Here is a 16,718-nt window from a genome sequence, read left to right as displayed (position 1 = left end):
ATACAAGCTGGTGAAGTCCCGGTTGCTGAGGAACATATGATCTTTAAATTTCAGACTTTTTTCCTTTCTAAAATCTGGTAACTCCAAAAAAAAGTAAGAAAATTTAAGCCTAAAGGCATGAACTTTTCTAGTTTCCTTGAAAGAAACACAAAACAAAACGAAACCCTGCTTTGTTTAATGAGTCTCTTCTCTATGATAAAATTTTTAGTTCACTCCAGTCCACCTAGGCTTAAAACAATTCAGCAGAAGCAACTGTACAGAGCTAAGGCCCCACAAACTAACATGATTTAGCCCAGTGTAGACTGATTCCAGAATCACACACTCAGCAGAACTGTAGGGGCAATGTAGATCCATCAGCAGTGGGAGTACAAGAATTTCTCCACATTACTTTGATTTATTTGTTGATATGTCTGCCTAATAGATACTCTAATAACTAAATAATGGCCCAGGTTACATAGCTGAATATCTTTTTTTTTAATGTTTAAAAAAATTCTTGCATGTTCTTTTCATCTCAAAACTTCTGACCATTCATACTTGAAAGGAATGGTTAAATCCTGAAGCAACAGCCACAGAGCCAGAATAGCCAAAGGCTTTGAAAAGAAACTTACCTTTTTCTTCTTTTGAAACATGTTTGAAAGAAGAATTTGGGTAATCTGAAGCACTAATATTAACTTAATGGCAATTTACTTTGGAAACTTCATTTTCACCACACAATATATCTAATAATATATTTCCAAAGACAGCAGATTTGATGAAAGACAGACTTTAAGGAGAGGGAACTCTCTCTTTTCTGCTTTCTCCCCTACCCAGGGATGCCCACACGTCTGTGGGAGTTTGAGGATTTTAAAACTTTACTAAATGGATGGCCTCACATATCCATACATCATTGCTGTTTTGCTGTTTGAATGTTTATAATTAAAAATCATGACATGTGACCTTTAGTCCATGGCCACAGCATAATTACATTCACCTTACCTTATTTATGAATGCAAATCAAGTCAATTTAACTCAGCAATATGTTTACTCTGCATATTTTTAAAAGACATTTCTTGCCACAGCATGTCTTTCTCCCAGCCTCCTGCACTTTGTGGTAATTGCAGAGCATGCTGTCACACTGGAATTGCAGGTATGGATAGTTTGAGTGGTGATGGAGCTTGAGTGGTCTGGAGATGCCTCGGATCTGTCAGCAGCCAACAGTGATGCGAGCATTTGAGTGGCACAGCTTTTTCTTTGAATGGCTAACAATACTTCAACACAAGCTTTAATGGAACTGGTAGACCCTGGCAATAAAACAAACACATCTCAACTGAAGTTCTTTGTGCTAGTCAGGGAACTAACTCCCAGCTTGTTACACAAGAGAGGAGACTGCAGGTTTTGGAAGGCTCTGCCCCCAGAACTTGTCTATGGAAAGCCATTCTTCATTGTGCCTTTGAACCCACACTATGCCTCGAGGTAAACTCCTCCCAAGTGCCAGTGGATTAAATAACCCTTGTATGGAGGTACACAGGGAAAAGCAAGGGGAATTTCAACTGGTCATTATCAATCACAGAGCACAAACAGTTTGGAGAAGTAATCAGTCTCTCTGTCCTTCACACAAAGAGGTTTACAACACCAGAGGAGTTTATTATTATTGCTGGCCTAAGATCATCAAAGTCATTTTGTTTCGTCTTGAACAGTAGTCAGAGGGGTTAAAGGGAGGTTAAACTGCCTAAACAAAATGGAAGCAATTACACAGTGGGATCATGGATGACTGTTTGTTTTAACCCTCACTGACAAAAAAGGTACTATAAGAAAAAAAGTTTCCCGACTCTTCACAATCATTAAAAGCATCTGTCTATTTAAGTTCATGCCCAGCTTCTTCACCTAAATCTTTGGGGGAATGTCACTGCTTTAAACACTATCAGCTTCCTCTCAGCTCCCCACACAGCCCCCATTCAGTGTCTGATCTTTGCAGCATTGTCATCACTTTCCCAGCCGCTGTGCAGGGCAGGACTTACATGGTGCTAGCGATGCGCCTGTAAAAGCTGTGACTTTGCTCTTCTGCTCAGAGACTTGGCAGGAAAAGACAAAGCTCTGTGGAACAGCAGAGTGATGGGGAATGCAGATTTGGACTGCTCCAGACTTTAGATTGCAAGAAGGGGAATTGACTCTTCTACTCCATTCAAGGTTATATCACAGCTGAGTTGTCAAACTTGGCCTTCCACTGACCTGCATCATGTGAGGGGATGAGATCTGCCCCTCACTAACCTTGGTTTTTCTGTTCCTCAAATATAGAAGGTAGTAGCATAAACAACTTTCACTTGCAGCAGGAACACTGCTGCTATTGTGGAACTAAATGCTGCATTGAAGTCTTTATTCCCTGTAGCTCCACCACTGTTAAGGAGAAAAACATTTTAAATAGTCCTGGAAACATGATATGTTTAAAGAAAGCACAGGAAAAAAGTTTTAATTCCATAAGCAGGCATTGAAACACTGTTTATTGAAACTTGTCTTTCTGAAAGGTAACTAGGGCTTCTACAGATAACCCAAATGAAAAATAGCATGTCTAATTTTATCATTATGTAAGACACTTGCAAAATGTACCCTGAAGGAATGCTACTAAAATTGCTTCTTTATTGATGTAAATCCTTGCAAAGTTAATGGTGAAATATTTCTGTGATCCTGTGTCCCACCTCTAAACATGAGGTGACTCCATCAAAGAGTTCTCTGTAACCTGTGAAGTGTTTATCTTGTTTGAGCTTGTTGCAAGTCTTAGGGAAAAAATCATCAGTGAATAGGATAGGAGGAAAGCACAGGATTTACAATTTCAAAACAGCTTTTAAAAGAGCTTTTAAAAAAGCAATTATATGACGTATCTTCTGTTGAAAAAAAAACCAAAAAACAAAACAACAAACAAAGAAAAACCAACAAAAACAAAATTGAAACAAGCAAACAAACAAAAAACTCCTCAAACCAATCTGTTTTTTTTTATAAAGAGAAAATAATAAAAACAGCTTGTCGATGGAGCTAAAATGTTCAAGCACAAGAAAGATTTAATAGATTCACAGTAATAGAAAGAGGTTGCACAGGGATGAATCAGGCTCTTACTTCTCAAAACATTACTGTAAATGGTAAAGACTAAATAATATTCTTAGACAAATATATATATGCATCTCTGATAATTAACCACAGCCTGCACATGAAGGAACATATTTCAGTCTGTCTTGCTTCAGATATAAAGGAGTGGAAAGCTGTCAGAGTCAATGGGACTATTCTTTGTTTAAAACTCGAAAGCTGCATTGTGCTATTAGAACAGGCTTATCATTTATGAGCATCTGCCATGAAAATGTTGAAACTATAAATAAAAATACAGGTCAAGTTATCTAAAAGGCCACTGATTTGGCTGAAGTTCTGAGCAAATGGAGGCAAAGACTGGCACCTGTCCTAGGTTATATGTTAAAGAAAACAAGAACCTAATTTTTTTCTGACTTGTCTGAGACAAGACAGTATGAAGGCCTACTGGAAATGTGCTTTCTGTTACAATTCAGAAGCATTTGAATCTGAAGAGTTAACACAAAACTGTCACTTGACTGTGTAACAGCAGTGTAGTATGCCACTTGCTTAATTAAATAAATTTCCTTTCCTTCCTCCAAATTAATAGACTACTGGACCATGTCATGATTTATGTATCCTCTAATGCTGGCTCCCTAGATGCAAGAAGGACATAAATGTGATAGTGCAGGCACTTTTTTACAGCCAAGCAGACAACTGGATATGAGAACACAAATAGGAAATGCTTCTATAGTGTAACAATTTCCATAGTATAACAAACCTGATGTCAAGATACTTGTTTTTGTTTCATGTCAGTGTAGTGTAGGGGAGAGTCTTATTCTTTTTTGCCTCTAAAAGCAGGATATCCAAAGATGTGTGAAGCTGCACCTGAATTAAGAGACCTGCACAAGCTCATATTCAGCAGCTTGTTTAATCACAGGATCTTTATGTCATATTTGCATCAATGCTTTTTCCTTGTACAGTCCTAAAATATAAATTTTATTAGCTAGAATAGAGCTGAAGGCTATCCTGGAAGGTAATTCAGCCTGGCAGGGGTCAGTGGTGCTCAGTGACGTTCAGGCTGTAACTTATTGTCACTGTCTCACTGCTGACAGCAGAAAAAGGAGCTACTGAATTGCCCTGCATCTTCCTGTCACTGCTGCACCTCCTCCTGCTCAACCCACCTCCCCAGTGCTGCCTTGCTTAGGTAAAAGGCCACTGCAAATCACTGTGCTGCATAAAATAAACTTAGGTCAGAATGGGGTGCACCAGGAAATGCTGTTGTACAGATAAAGTTACTGGCAGGAATCAATTCTTGAGGCAAAGAGCATCTCTGAGAAAAGCCTGTGTACTCCAGTCTCCCAAAGATGAAATTTCCCAAATTTTCACTGAGGAGAGCTGCTGGGTATCTGAGGCTGCAAAATGAGGTTACTCTCCACAAACACTGAGTGTTACTAATTTTGTTGCTCTGTACAAGCTGGACATCCATCTTCTGGAAGCAAGAGATCAGAGGGGTTGTGCTGCACTCAGGATGAAGGACAATATTTTTGTCCTTCATTCTAGCACCAAGAGGATGGATTTACTTAGAAGAGAAAAAGAAGGAGTAATTTTGTCATTTGAGGTCTTTGTTCCTGAAGCATACTAGCTTGTGCAGAGAGGAGAGATGAGACTTTTGGCCTAATCCCCAATAATTTGTTGGGATTTCATTCTTTCCCCTTAAATGGGCAGGGAGGACTAGACTAATAGATATTTCAGGGCACTGCTTTGAATTAACAGTTTCAGTAGCAGCTATTATGAACAGCCCGTCTGGGTTAGGATTTCTGATATCACTTTCTCTTTAGAAGCTCTGAGGCCAGCCAATCATTTTCTTCTTTTCTTTTTCTTCTTTTATTTTTTTAAAATATTTTATTTCCTTTCACAAACTAATTCCAAAGGATTCCTAAACTATAAAAATGAAACTGCTCCCTATAAAATATAATTGGAGCTGCATTGTAGTTCAAGTGACAACCAGATGCTGGAAAAGAAACCAACAAACTGTCAGTCCAATTATATAAGTTTCTCAGTACTCACTGCATGAAGTCTGGTCCAAAAGAGATTTGCTTCTGCTAAGACCTTGCTGGTAATTTTTATTCATTCTTAACAGCCTTTTTGCCTCCTGTATCTACATGTTTTCTCAATATTCAGACACTAAAACTTGTGTGTGTTCTGTAGGCTGGGAAGCAAATTCAGAAGTGCAATAGGTATGAGAGCAGTTTATATAAAAGCAATAGTGGCAGCTACAGGGGCTGTGTTCTCACCATCCCTTAAAACACACAAGCTATCTCACCAGATCAATGGATTTCCATCCATGTCTAATAAATGCAAATCAAAGAAAATCAAGCAACTTATGTTTGCAAATCTGCATCTTTTATTGAGTAAAATGAAAAAAAAATAGTGGGGGTTTCCTGCTAATTAAATACAGTGGGGTTTACTTTTGTGTTCTGTGAAGAATTCCAGTCTCTGGCTTTGAGTGGCTGCACAATCCACTCAAACTCTGTCATAACTTATCTAGTTATCTAAGCTGAAAACAGAGTTAGAAAATTTGCTTACTTCCAGGTGGTGGCAACAAGCTGAGCAGAACGGTTGCCCTGGCACTTTTAGCATCACTGAGCTGGTGGCAAACTTTTTTCCAAAGCTTTGGAGTTTGTGTGTTCAACTCTGGTACTGGATACAGGTATAACAGGATGCACCTAAAATGGGTATTTTGGGACTTCCTGCTGTCTAACTCCAAGTTCCTTCCATTTGATCATTGTATAAATTAGTACCTTGACCAAGGTTAGTGAAAGTGGCTGTAAAAACTATACTCAATTTAAGTACTGGGAACATTTTGATGAGAGAAAATATTAGATGTGATTAGGCTCTTGTTGCCCAAGTCCAATGACAGCCAAAGGGAAAGTAAATGTCCTTTCTTCAGTGATAATTTCAAAATCACATTCTTCCAGTAGTCCAGTAGACATTATCTCTATTTTCAAATGTCTGAAAATTATGATAGATGCTCTATTTACCTATATAAAATTCCCATTTCCAGAAGTTGTTTTTTTTTCCTTTTTTAATCCGTGAAATCTTTTAATGAAAGTGTTTGTGTATTATGGCTTTTTGAGCTTCAGTAACAGAAATACTGACTTACATTACCTAAGAAAGTATGTTTATTTCATTGGAACCTCAATACCTCCTTCTGTTTCTTGCAGGACAGCACTGTACAAATGACCAGGCTTCTCCAACAACTGTTATTACCTAAGATCAAAAATATACAAAAATATAGCCTGGAATGCTTCAATTTGTACTTAGTATCAAAGTTGTTTCTGTATTACATATTTCTCATAACACTGCATTAGAAGCAGTTTCAGAGTGCTTCAAAGGCATAGTCAGAGATGAAGAGCTGAGTAATAATTCAGTTTTAAGTTAATAAAGACATGAGAAGCGGTTGGATGGTTGGACTCCCAAAGCAGGTGTCCCATCCTGTGCCTGTGCTAAGCACGTGTGTCCCTTTGCAACCACTGCTATTTGCATACACAATTTGCTGTGCTCAGTGGGCAAGTCCAAAGTCCTTTGGAGAGCTCAGGATTTCTTCCTTCTCATTAACTGAGCATTCATACAACTCTCCTGTGTCTCTTGAAGCACACAGAGGTGACCACAACGTCTTTCAGTCCCTGCAGGCCTGGAATAAGATTTTTTACTGAGAAGGGAGAAAATGTTAGAAATGGGTGAATGTAAAAAGAGCCTTTGGATGCTTACCTTGGGCTTTTGAATGAACTTTAACAACCAGGACTGAAAAACCACAAACATACAACTAACAATGAAGAAAAATCAGAACCACTTGTTTTTTGGTGACTGAGGTGACTTGGTATCTGCTGTCAGAAGCAGCATTAAAACAGGAAAAATAATTCTAAAAACAAAACAAAACAACAAATCAAGAAGAGCAAATTGCTTTGAATGCTCAGTAGGGTATGTGACATTTCTTTGCAAGTGTTTATTAACTACATGATATACACCATCTGCAGTATGGTCTGTAAACAACCAAAAGTGAAATCAGGGATGCATTTGCTGTGTTTTTAACAGGACTTCTTAAGTAGTTTTTCATTTCATAGTTCTTGATCCTTTGAACAGAGCAACTTGTAACTTGCAGTGCAGAACAACCCAACCCTATCAAATACTGACACTGGAAAGACACTGTGTGTCCAGACATACATACACTTTGTACCTGACCTGTCTTCCTATATCCTTCCAAAACTGTATGAGATTGGAGCTGTAGCACCTTAAGCAGTGTGACATACTCTTCATTTCCCATTACTCTTCCCCATAATTGCCCAGCGTGTCCCTGGGAATTTGTCTTCTATAAAACTCCCTCTCTTGGTAAGGGCGACCAGGGACAATGCTCAACCCTTTGGGGGTTGACTTAAATGATCTTTAATGATGCATTCCAACCCAAATTATCCCATGTTTCTAAGCAAACAAAATCAGGGAACTCGGAATATTCAAAGTAGAATTTGGGATTTATTTTTAGGGTCAAAGCATCAGCATCTGAATCTGGCTGGAAGTTTGAAATTTATATGAGGAAGAGGATCTTGCTTGACAAGATTTAATGACCATTCTGTTTACTTCCTTAAAGTCTCAATGGTGAATGTTAGACATTTTTTCATTTGTCTTTTCTGATTCCAAATGCTGCTACTGACTTCAGCTTTCAGGCACAAGCAGGTACTTGCTTTGATATCTGTAGCTCTAAAAAAAGTCTCAGCTATGCACTAATGGTTCAGAGGTTTATATTGCAAATTATTTGGGGCAGGAATTCTATATTCCTTGGTGTGTGTAACATCTGAGTCTCTGAGGACCCTGGGTCCCAGTGTTCAGTGAAAACAATTGGAATATAATATTTTGCTTAACTGGGTTTTAGACGAGGCTGTCTTGTTAACTGAAATGCAAAATACAAATAGAATTAATATTTTTTTTCACTCGTCCTTTCCAAGGAGTGCCAGCAATCAGAATTTTCTTTGTCTTAAAGTCAGTCATAAATTTTATGACAGCATACATGCCAGAGAGCTTTGCACATAGACACGTTTCTCTGTTGTCAATAGTGGTTTGTGTCACAGTGGGGAATTTGACTGCTGTCTTCAACACTCAAATATAAGTGGCAGAACCACAATTCACAGTCATAATTTTATGAATAAATTTACCTTCTCTTCAGATCTCAGGGAAATTACTTATTTTGTTTGGACTGAGCACCAGCTCTTTTGGATGGCTTATATTTAAATTCAAGGCAGTTCATTCATATGCAAATACTGTGCCAGGGGCAAGTAGAACAAAGTAGCTGACATCCTGTTTTGCTACCCAAAGGCTGGTCCATGAGGCCATGTTTCCATTCCTACTAAACAAAAGTGTTCCTCTAGCACTTGTTTCAGAAGCGAGCATACCATTCTCACACTTAAAAAATACCTGCATCCTTCCCTACATGGCATGTGGTTCTGATATGAACCACATGCCATGGACTGATGGCAATCCTTTTCACAGGTCATCCACAGCTTCTGAAAGCCACATTCTTGTCCTTTCCATTCCATAAACTCATAGTGTAGCTGAAGCACAGAACAACAGAAATATATCATCAAGATGGTTGTGATTGCCACAAAATATAACAATATCTTGGTATGAATCTATCCAGGATCATTTTTTCCCCCTCAGACATTCACAAATGCATCAGATAGAAACTCTTTCAAGTGTTTGCCAAGTGAATATAAATATGAACAGCTGGGGCCAGGGAGGGAACCTTTCCTTTTATTTTCCCCTCTGTTATGCATCACTATTTGATTGGTTTGTTTATCTGGTTTTGGGCCTTTTGTTTTGCTTGTTTGTAGATGTATGAATTTTAATGAACAGAGCACTCTGGTATGAACAAAATATCTGGAGACAGCACAGAGCAGTGGTTAAGAGACAGTGTCTGTGTTCAGGTTGTTTAGATGCTGTTTCAAGTCCTCTCACCTCTGAAAAATCTGTTCATTCTGTTCTGGGCATATGCCCATCATGTCTTTCTCTCATCTCTGGTTTTCCTTATCATGTTTCAGACATTTTTCTTTGTCCATATTTTTTGCTACACTTTATTCCACTGTTTGGCCTTTTCTTGCCATGCCCAGTTCAAATCTTTTAACACAAGAAGGTATAGAAAAAGCTAAATTTTTCATCACCTAGGCTTTGGAGACCACAGCAAAATTACCAGCTAATACACCTTTTTTTAATGAGTTATCTTTTTGCACATCCAAAAAAGGTACAAATTGAAGCTTAATGCTACTGGATTTTGAGCCAAATAAGGAAAGAATAAATGGGATAAAGCAAAAAAAAAAAAAAAACATGGAGAAGAGCCCTATCAGCTGTGCCCTCAGAAAATCTGATTATACTCTGCTGGGAGGATGGTTCCCTTTTTCTTTCCATTTTTCTTATAATATTTCCATAAATTTCTACTGATGTCTTTCACAGAAAGGGACTGGGCTCTTGATCTGAACAGCTATGGCAGCTTTAAAAGTTTTAAGCAGAGAAAGATTAGAGGAAAAAAATGCAGTGATCAAGGTGAGGAAGACATTCTATCTTCATTAAATAGCTATAGGAAGAAATCATGCAAGAAAAACAAAGCAAAGGGAAGAAAAATTACAAGGCTCCACCAAAAAATATTCCAGTTGTCTTGTCACATACCCGGTTTAGACTTATTCCTGCCAATAAATTTCTTATAAAGAGACCAAACTGAAACACAGATGTCCCATCTCATCAAATGTATATCATGACTGGCCTTAAGCCATGCTGGAGTCTTGCTCATAACTGATTGGGCATTTCAGAAATCCCTGTGTCTCAATTGGAACAAACAGCTTTAGGAGTAAGAATGTGCGTGACCGGGAGCTGCCCTTCAAATGCTGCTGCTGGCTTTTTTCTTACAGTGTGCATGTGAGGCCAACCATAGCCTGAGCCTAAAGACACAGAGCACTTGAAACCTGGAAGTTAAAACCTGCACAGCCCTGACAAAGCTGTGCCTGGACTGTGCAGTTCAGTTCCACAGGACTTTTTCAATGATAGCAGGAAAATAAATATATTGTTTGGCTTTCTGTGTCTTTGCTGAAGAGTATTTGAGAGAACTTGTTCTCACTCCCACTCTTTGGATAGGCTGGGCCTGCAGTACACAGCTGACTTAGTGGCTCCTATGACTTCAAATGTCTTACAAGAGGTTATACAGGAGCAGAAAACCTTTTTATTTTCTTTTTTTTTTTCTGTAGTAACATGATTATCGGGGTGAACTTTTGCAGCACAAATAGTGCTTTTGTGGGGATAGAAAATGCCCCAATAGGTTTCTCTAATCCTTCTTGAGAGAGACATCCTGGGGCAATCAACTCATTTATACATTCTCTACATTTTTTCCCCCCCTTTTTCTTGAAGAAAAGGGCTGGTTTGCTGCCAAGACCTGTTTAAGTGGTAACCTATGCAATTCATTCTAAAAACACTCATTTATCATACCCAAATTAATCTTGTAACAGGATAGCTGCTCTTATTTTCATTGTCATTTTGCCCTTTGGATAAGAGATCACAAACACATAGATATCCAACTCAAAGGTTCTAAAAAGCATATATAAAAGAAGGAAAATAGGAATGGCATTGCTATAATTATAAACAGAAACAAGTAGCCATACATCTTCATTTCTCACATATAACATCTATTAATAATAGAATGAAATGTAATTTGTGCTGAATATTGCTCAGAGTCTTGTGCCAGCAGCATAATTGTTTTCAATCAGATTGGTAGTTGGAAGGAAAAGGCTTTTTTTAAGCCCACAGTAAACACAATTTATGCAAAATGATTAAAATATTTTATATTCCATTTTTTTCTGGAACACAGAATGCATTTTGACATGAAAAATTATATAAACAGTGAAGAGTTTGGTATGCAACTACTGTACAGAATTTTAAAACTATATATGCACGCTGTTGTGTATAAAAAATAATATCTTGGCACTGGCAAGAACAGCTTGCTACAATGAAAAAGTTATAGATGTAATTTTTTACTGCAAGCACGCAGCCTTTTTAAACCTATGTCTTGTAAAAGCATTGCAGACAAATTTAAACCAAGGGTCGAGGTTTCTGTGGCAGGCTTGGACTCTCGATTCTTCCTTTTTTGGGGGGGTGGGTGTAAAATTTTATGGGTTCTGCTCACACACTTAGAGGCTTTTCTCTCAAAGGACTTTCTTGTAGAGGAACACACTGCAAAATGTGTGATTTCTGACACCTCTCCTGTTCCCAGCAGCACAGGCCTAAATTTATGTTCTCTGTCCTGCATCCCACTCTGCAGGGACATGAAGAAAATAATGTCTTATTTTTCCTTCATTTCCCCACACACCCCCTTTTCCTTTATGTGCCAACATATCTCTTCAAACTGACTTTCCTTGTCTGTGGATATTGAATATCTGTAAGTGTTTTGGAAAGATGGTCCATCTCCTTGCATAGTTGAAAGGGTTTGAAATTGGGGTTTTTCAAGCAGACTTGAAAGTGGGAAGCATTCACTGGACCCACTAAACCGTGATTCTTTCCATTGACTACAATGAGCTTCAGACCAAGACTCAATCTTCACTCTTCATTGGTAATTTCTTTAAAAAATGAGTTTCCTCACTAAGCTGTGAGTTGTGATTCTTTAAACAGTTTATACCAACAATTTTAAGCTCATCAATTTTTTATTTACTTTATTCCCAAGTAAGAATTTGCTTTCTTTCTCCATCACTGTCTGCTCACTGGTTTGTCTGTGATGGGTCGCTGAGGTCAGTGGTACTTTTTCTGCTCCATGAATGGAACGACTCAAGTGTTTGAAAGAGACTAATGACTCTAATAGCCAACAAAGGATGGATTTGCTTATGTATAAACATCTTTGTGTGCCAGTTAGGACATTTATGCACAGTACATCTATTCTCCCACCATAGGTGTATGCAAATTGAAATAAAGCTGGGGGGGAAATGGCAAATGGAGCTTGGATTTCAGATGGAGAGACTTGGGAGCAGCCCAACTCCCTGGCGTGGTGCAGTAGGCGCCTCCGGTCCCCCTGTCTGTGCTCTGGGTTGCCCACAAAAGAAAATTGCTGCAGGTCCCATCCAGTCTGCATGTGGCAACAAGTCCCTAGTTAGGGTGTTTGGAGCAGAAGGACTGCAGGGCACAGCACCACACAGCCCCACAGGTCACATTATAATGAGCTGGAGATGATCAGAGAGATAGACTGGACACCTCCAATTCCCGAAAACAGCTGGAGTGTGTTTCTGATGCGCATTAGAAAAAGAAAAAAACAAGCATAAAAGCAAAAGCCTTTCAGAAGTCTCTGCCATACCTCCAGAGTTGAAATTGCTGTAAAGGATCTGCTTTTCAGTACCTCCTTCTTCTTCTCCGTTTTTTTTTTTTTTTTTTTTTTTTTTTTTTTTTTTTTTTGTTTTTGTTTTTGTTTTTTTTTACTTCTGTCATCAGAAAATGACCACAGAAACCTTGAAATCTAAAAATAGCACATATTGACTAAATTCTCCTTGGGTGAAAGTGTTCCAACTATATACAAAGGCAATCCTCTTCCAAAATTATTTTTCAATTGAAAACATTGAAATTATCATTTTTCATTCTCTTGTGGGTTATTTTCTTCTGTCTTTGCATAGTTTGAATTATTTGTATTGGTTTGTCTGTTTTCTCAGACATCTGATTTCTTTTTATAAGCATATCCCTGCAAATGTTACATTAAAAAAGAAAAGAGAGGAAATATCTTACTCTAGACCAGAGACAACTTTGGAGGCAGGGGGTAAAATTAAATTTCCAATTATTGCTGCATGTCTTAGGCACAAGCAGCAAAAACAAAGTTAAACATTTTCTATTGAAAAAAAAAAATTTGCATTCATTCTGTGCTGAGTGCTTTCTGATAGGTTTTTGTCACATAGCACACTTCCTTGGTAAACCACAAAGCAGACATTGGAGCTCACATCTTAGAACCTTCTAGGGCTCCTAGGGCCAGACAAAGCTTTTAAGAAACAGAAGTGGAAGCAGCAGTGAAGGACCTGATCAGGTGAGAGCATCCCATACCCAGCCCCCCTCATGCCATCAGCTGAGGGCAGCACTGCTGAGGGCCTTACAGAGGGACAAATGATGCCTATTAGTACTTCAAGTCAGACCTGCCACATCCTGAGATCTGTCTGAAGTGAAACATCTCTTTGGAGCTGAGCAGAAGCATTTTCTGAGATAAGCAAGAGTGCCAGGAGCTGGGACCACCATCTCCTCTGGCTCACTGGGATGTCTGTCTGCCTTCACAGCACATCCAAGCCAGTGGGCTCAGCACTGGAGCCCAGGGCTCCAGGCCAGGGAAAGCTTCATGTAGATATTGCCATAGAATGCCTTTTTTTTTCTTCAGTAGTGGTGATTCCAAGCTTCCACCCACAGCCTGCTTTAATGACAGTACTGTGGAGGACAGTGACGCCCACAGTTTGGTACTAAGTCTGTTGTCAGCTCTCAAAGTTTCTCACAGAGTTTAGCTCAGCTATTTAGGGCTGATGAGATCATGCTGTTTAATAGACCAGAGACCACATAGGGATGATTTACCAGCACTTTGGAGAACCACAGTTTGAAAATCGTTGAGCACAGCTAATCCCAGGACTTGATTCTGGCAGGTAAGATCGGTCACTGGAATTGCTCCTGTCTAAGAGGTGTAAAAAGCCTTGACTGAAGCAGTATTTTCTGGATTTACTTCTGTAACACTGTTATGACTTCATTGATGCCTGCAGTAATGTATAGGAATGAGAGAAAAATACCAGCCATGATTACCACAGATCCTGTTTTTTGGCACTGGTGCTTTCAGAAATGTACACTTCTTGTTTGGTACCTGCTCTCAGTTTCTCTGAAGATGTCTCTTTCTTACAAGCCTCTGCTATGCCTTGTCCATTACTGAATGGAGCTGTGAATTCCCCACAAGTAGGGATCTATCCCTCCTGGCTGAGCAGATATTGCTGGCATTGTCTAAACACAAAACTATGGGAGTTACTGTGGTGTAGGTGATTTCTCACAGCTCACTGAGAGTGCTTGGTCATGCTGGGTGTTGAGAGAAGAGGATCTGGCTTTCTTGCCAGTTGCCAGTGAGCCCCATGGATGTTTTTGCAGCAGGATCAGTGCAGGTACCTGTGCTCCTGTGGGTTTCCATGCAGAGGTGTCAGGGCTGGGTGCATACAAAGACCCACAGCCTCTGTGTTTGCCTGATGCTCTTCAGTGCAGATCCCAGCCAGGGCTGGGATTTGTGGCTGGGCTTGGAGCCTGCAAAGCTAAGGAATCAGGATTTGGCCTGCATCTGTCTGTGTATTTATATGAAGACAGAAAAAGCAAATTCTTTACAAGCAAATATGAGTCAAAACAAAAACACTGTGAAGGTCAGCTGAGCACAGCAGTGAGATGATGTTATCCCAGCCACACTTCAACTCTTAAGCTGCCTGACCAGCCAGAGGAACTCCTGGGCAAAAGTCCTGAGAGGATGCCAGCTGGGAAACCACCCACCAACACCCAGCTGGCTGCTCAGAACAACTGCAGCCTCAGTGTTTGACACTCAGCTCCAGGCACAGCTGCAGGGCATAGCCAGCCACAGAGCAATACCAAGGGCTTCTCATCAAGTTTTCCAAGAGAAGTACTGCACATGGGAAAACATGTACAAATCTTAATTGGTAAGGATTTCCTTTTTTAAATAAGATGAACAGCAATAAATTTAAGGCTGGTTTTTTTTTTTTTCAAGCTAGCTGGCATAATATTAATCCAGCAAGTCAAACTCTGGTTTAGAGTTGCTTTTTTTTTCTTTTTTTTTTCCTATAAATGTATTGGTTAGCATCTTGCTTTCAGCCAAGATACTATAAACAATTCACAGACACAGATCCAGTCCAGAGTTAATTAAGGCTGATCAAAGCTTATGTACAGCCCTGAACTCCTAGTGCTGAGGATAAAAGCAGAGGTCTTTGTTAAGAATGTGGTGTCCTTGGAAATATATATCCCCTCCTTATTTGTTTGGAATTAATTTAATTTCATTGTAACCTCATGTCTATAAATGCCCTTCCATTAAGTAATAACAATCTCAATGCAATTCTTCTTGGAAAAGTTTTGAAACTGTCTGGAGGCATTCACCATAAATGTGTATTTCACTTTTAGAGATGTAGTAATGTGTTTACTGTAGTAATTTTGAGAAGTTACATTGCATTGTGATCACTTTCCTTGTAGGAAGGCTCCAGCTTTGACCAGTTCCATTGAGTTAGGCACTATACTTAGATACAATCAATATCTGCAAAAGTTTCTGGGCTACATGAACAAGACAAGCAATAAGTTTTGTGGATACTCTACCAACTGAATGTAGAGATATCAGGGCTGAATCTAGAATTAAAATCTAAATTCCTGGCAAGAGGGCTATCTGCCCACCCCCTATCCCTCCAAAGCACCAGATGGACACACACCAGCCACCTACACTTGTGTTTTTCAGGTGAATGAGAACCAAACCCAAAGGGGAGGAGAACTTAGCAAACAGCAGCTGTTGCAAATAATTTGCAATTTGCGTGCTACATATTTGCCATTCTGTTTAGAGAAAGCCAAATCAGTTAAAATCTGGACTTCTAACAGCACCCTTGTTTCTTCAATGATAGAAGAATAAGTAAGTTGGTTGGTGCCTCCAGTATGCACCAGTTTTGTCTCTAAACTGAGTTGCCTTCAATAGATAGAGACTCTTAGTACAGAGAATTGGGCACTTCAGAGTCCCATGTAATAATTTTAAATTGTTCCTCACATTCGCAGGAAGCATTACCAGAAGTCAATAATATCTGCATTACTGCACAACAGGTGCTAAACCATGCTCATCTTTATGACCTTCAGACTATTCTGGGCCTAGAACAAGTTTGTTCCTGAAGGGCTGTACACAGAGAATGACAACTCTCTACCCAGGGGAGCAGTTTTTTCCATGAGGGCAGAATCTGGCATGGAATTGCCATGTGCCCCATCCTTCAACAGGACAAGCTCTCATGTGCAGTAGCCCACAAAAGAGCTCTTTTGTGTTATGTACAACTATGTACCAGATGTTTTACCCTGATAAAACGCAGATCAGGTTCTGTTTATGCTTATGTTGGGAGGACAGCTTCTCATTAAGTTGGTGTAATGCAAACTTAATAATTTTGGCTGCATATAGTCCTCTCACAGAAATAGAAAATGGAAAATCCTATATCCAGTCTTGCTCACTCCTTGTGAATAAGGAAGGAAACCTCTCCAAAGACAGCAAAATTGGTCTATTTTTCTTTTATGCCCATATGCTAAATTACACAGATATTTTGCTTTACTTTTTCTTCACTTTTTTTCATGTATGAGCTTTGCCAATCCAGTTATCTTCAGAACAAACTCTCCTTACTCTGTGGCTCCTCACAGTACTTCCATCATGTGTAGAGGTAACTAATACTCTATTCCTACTATTAAGATTTTGCAATATGCCCCTGAGTGCTTGACAAACATCCCCAGACTTATTCCAATGAGCCCATGGGACACTGAAGGCCATCTCAAGCCCAAAGCAGACTTTCCATTTGGAAATGGAATATGATTTTGAACTGGGAACTCAGAAGCAGAAGGATTGTAATTTCTATTGTTCTTAGCCTTTCATTAGTCTT

This window comes from Agelaius tricolor, unplaced genomic scaffold, assembly GCF_023055355.1.
Source record: "Agelaius tricolor isolate 1412-34295 unplaced genomic scaffold, bAgeTri1.0.p SCAF_3, whole genome shotgun sequence".
NCBI classification, from domain to species: domain Eukaryota; kingdom Metazoa; phylum Chordata; class Aves; order Passeriformes; family Icteridae; genus Agelaius; species Agelaius tricolor.
This window is presented reverse-complemented; position numbering follows the sequence as displayed.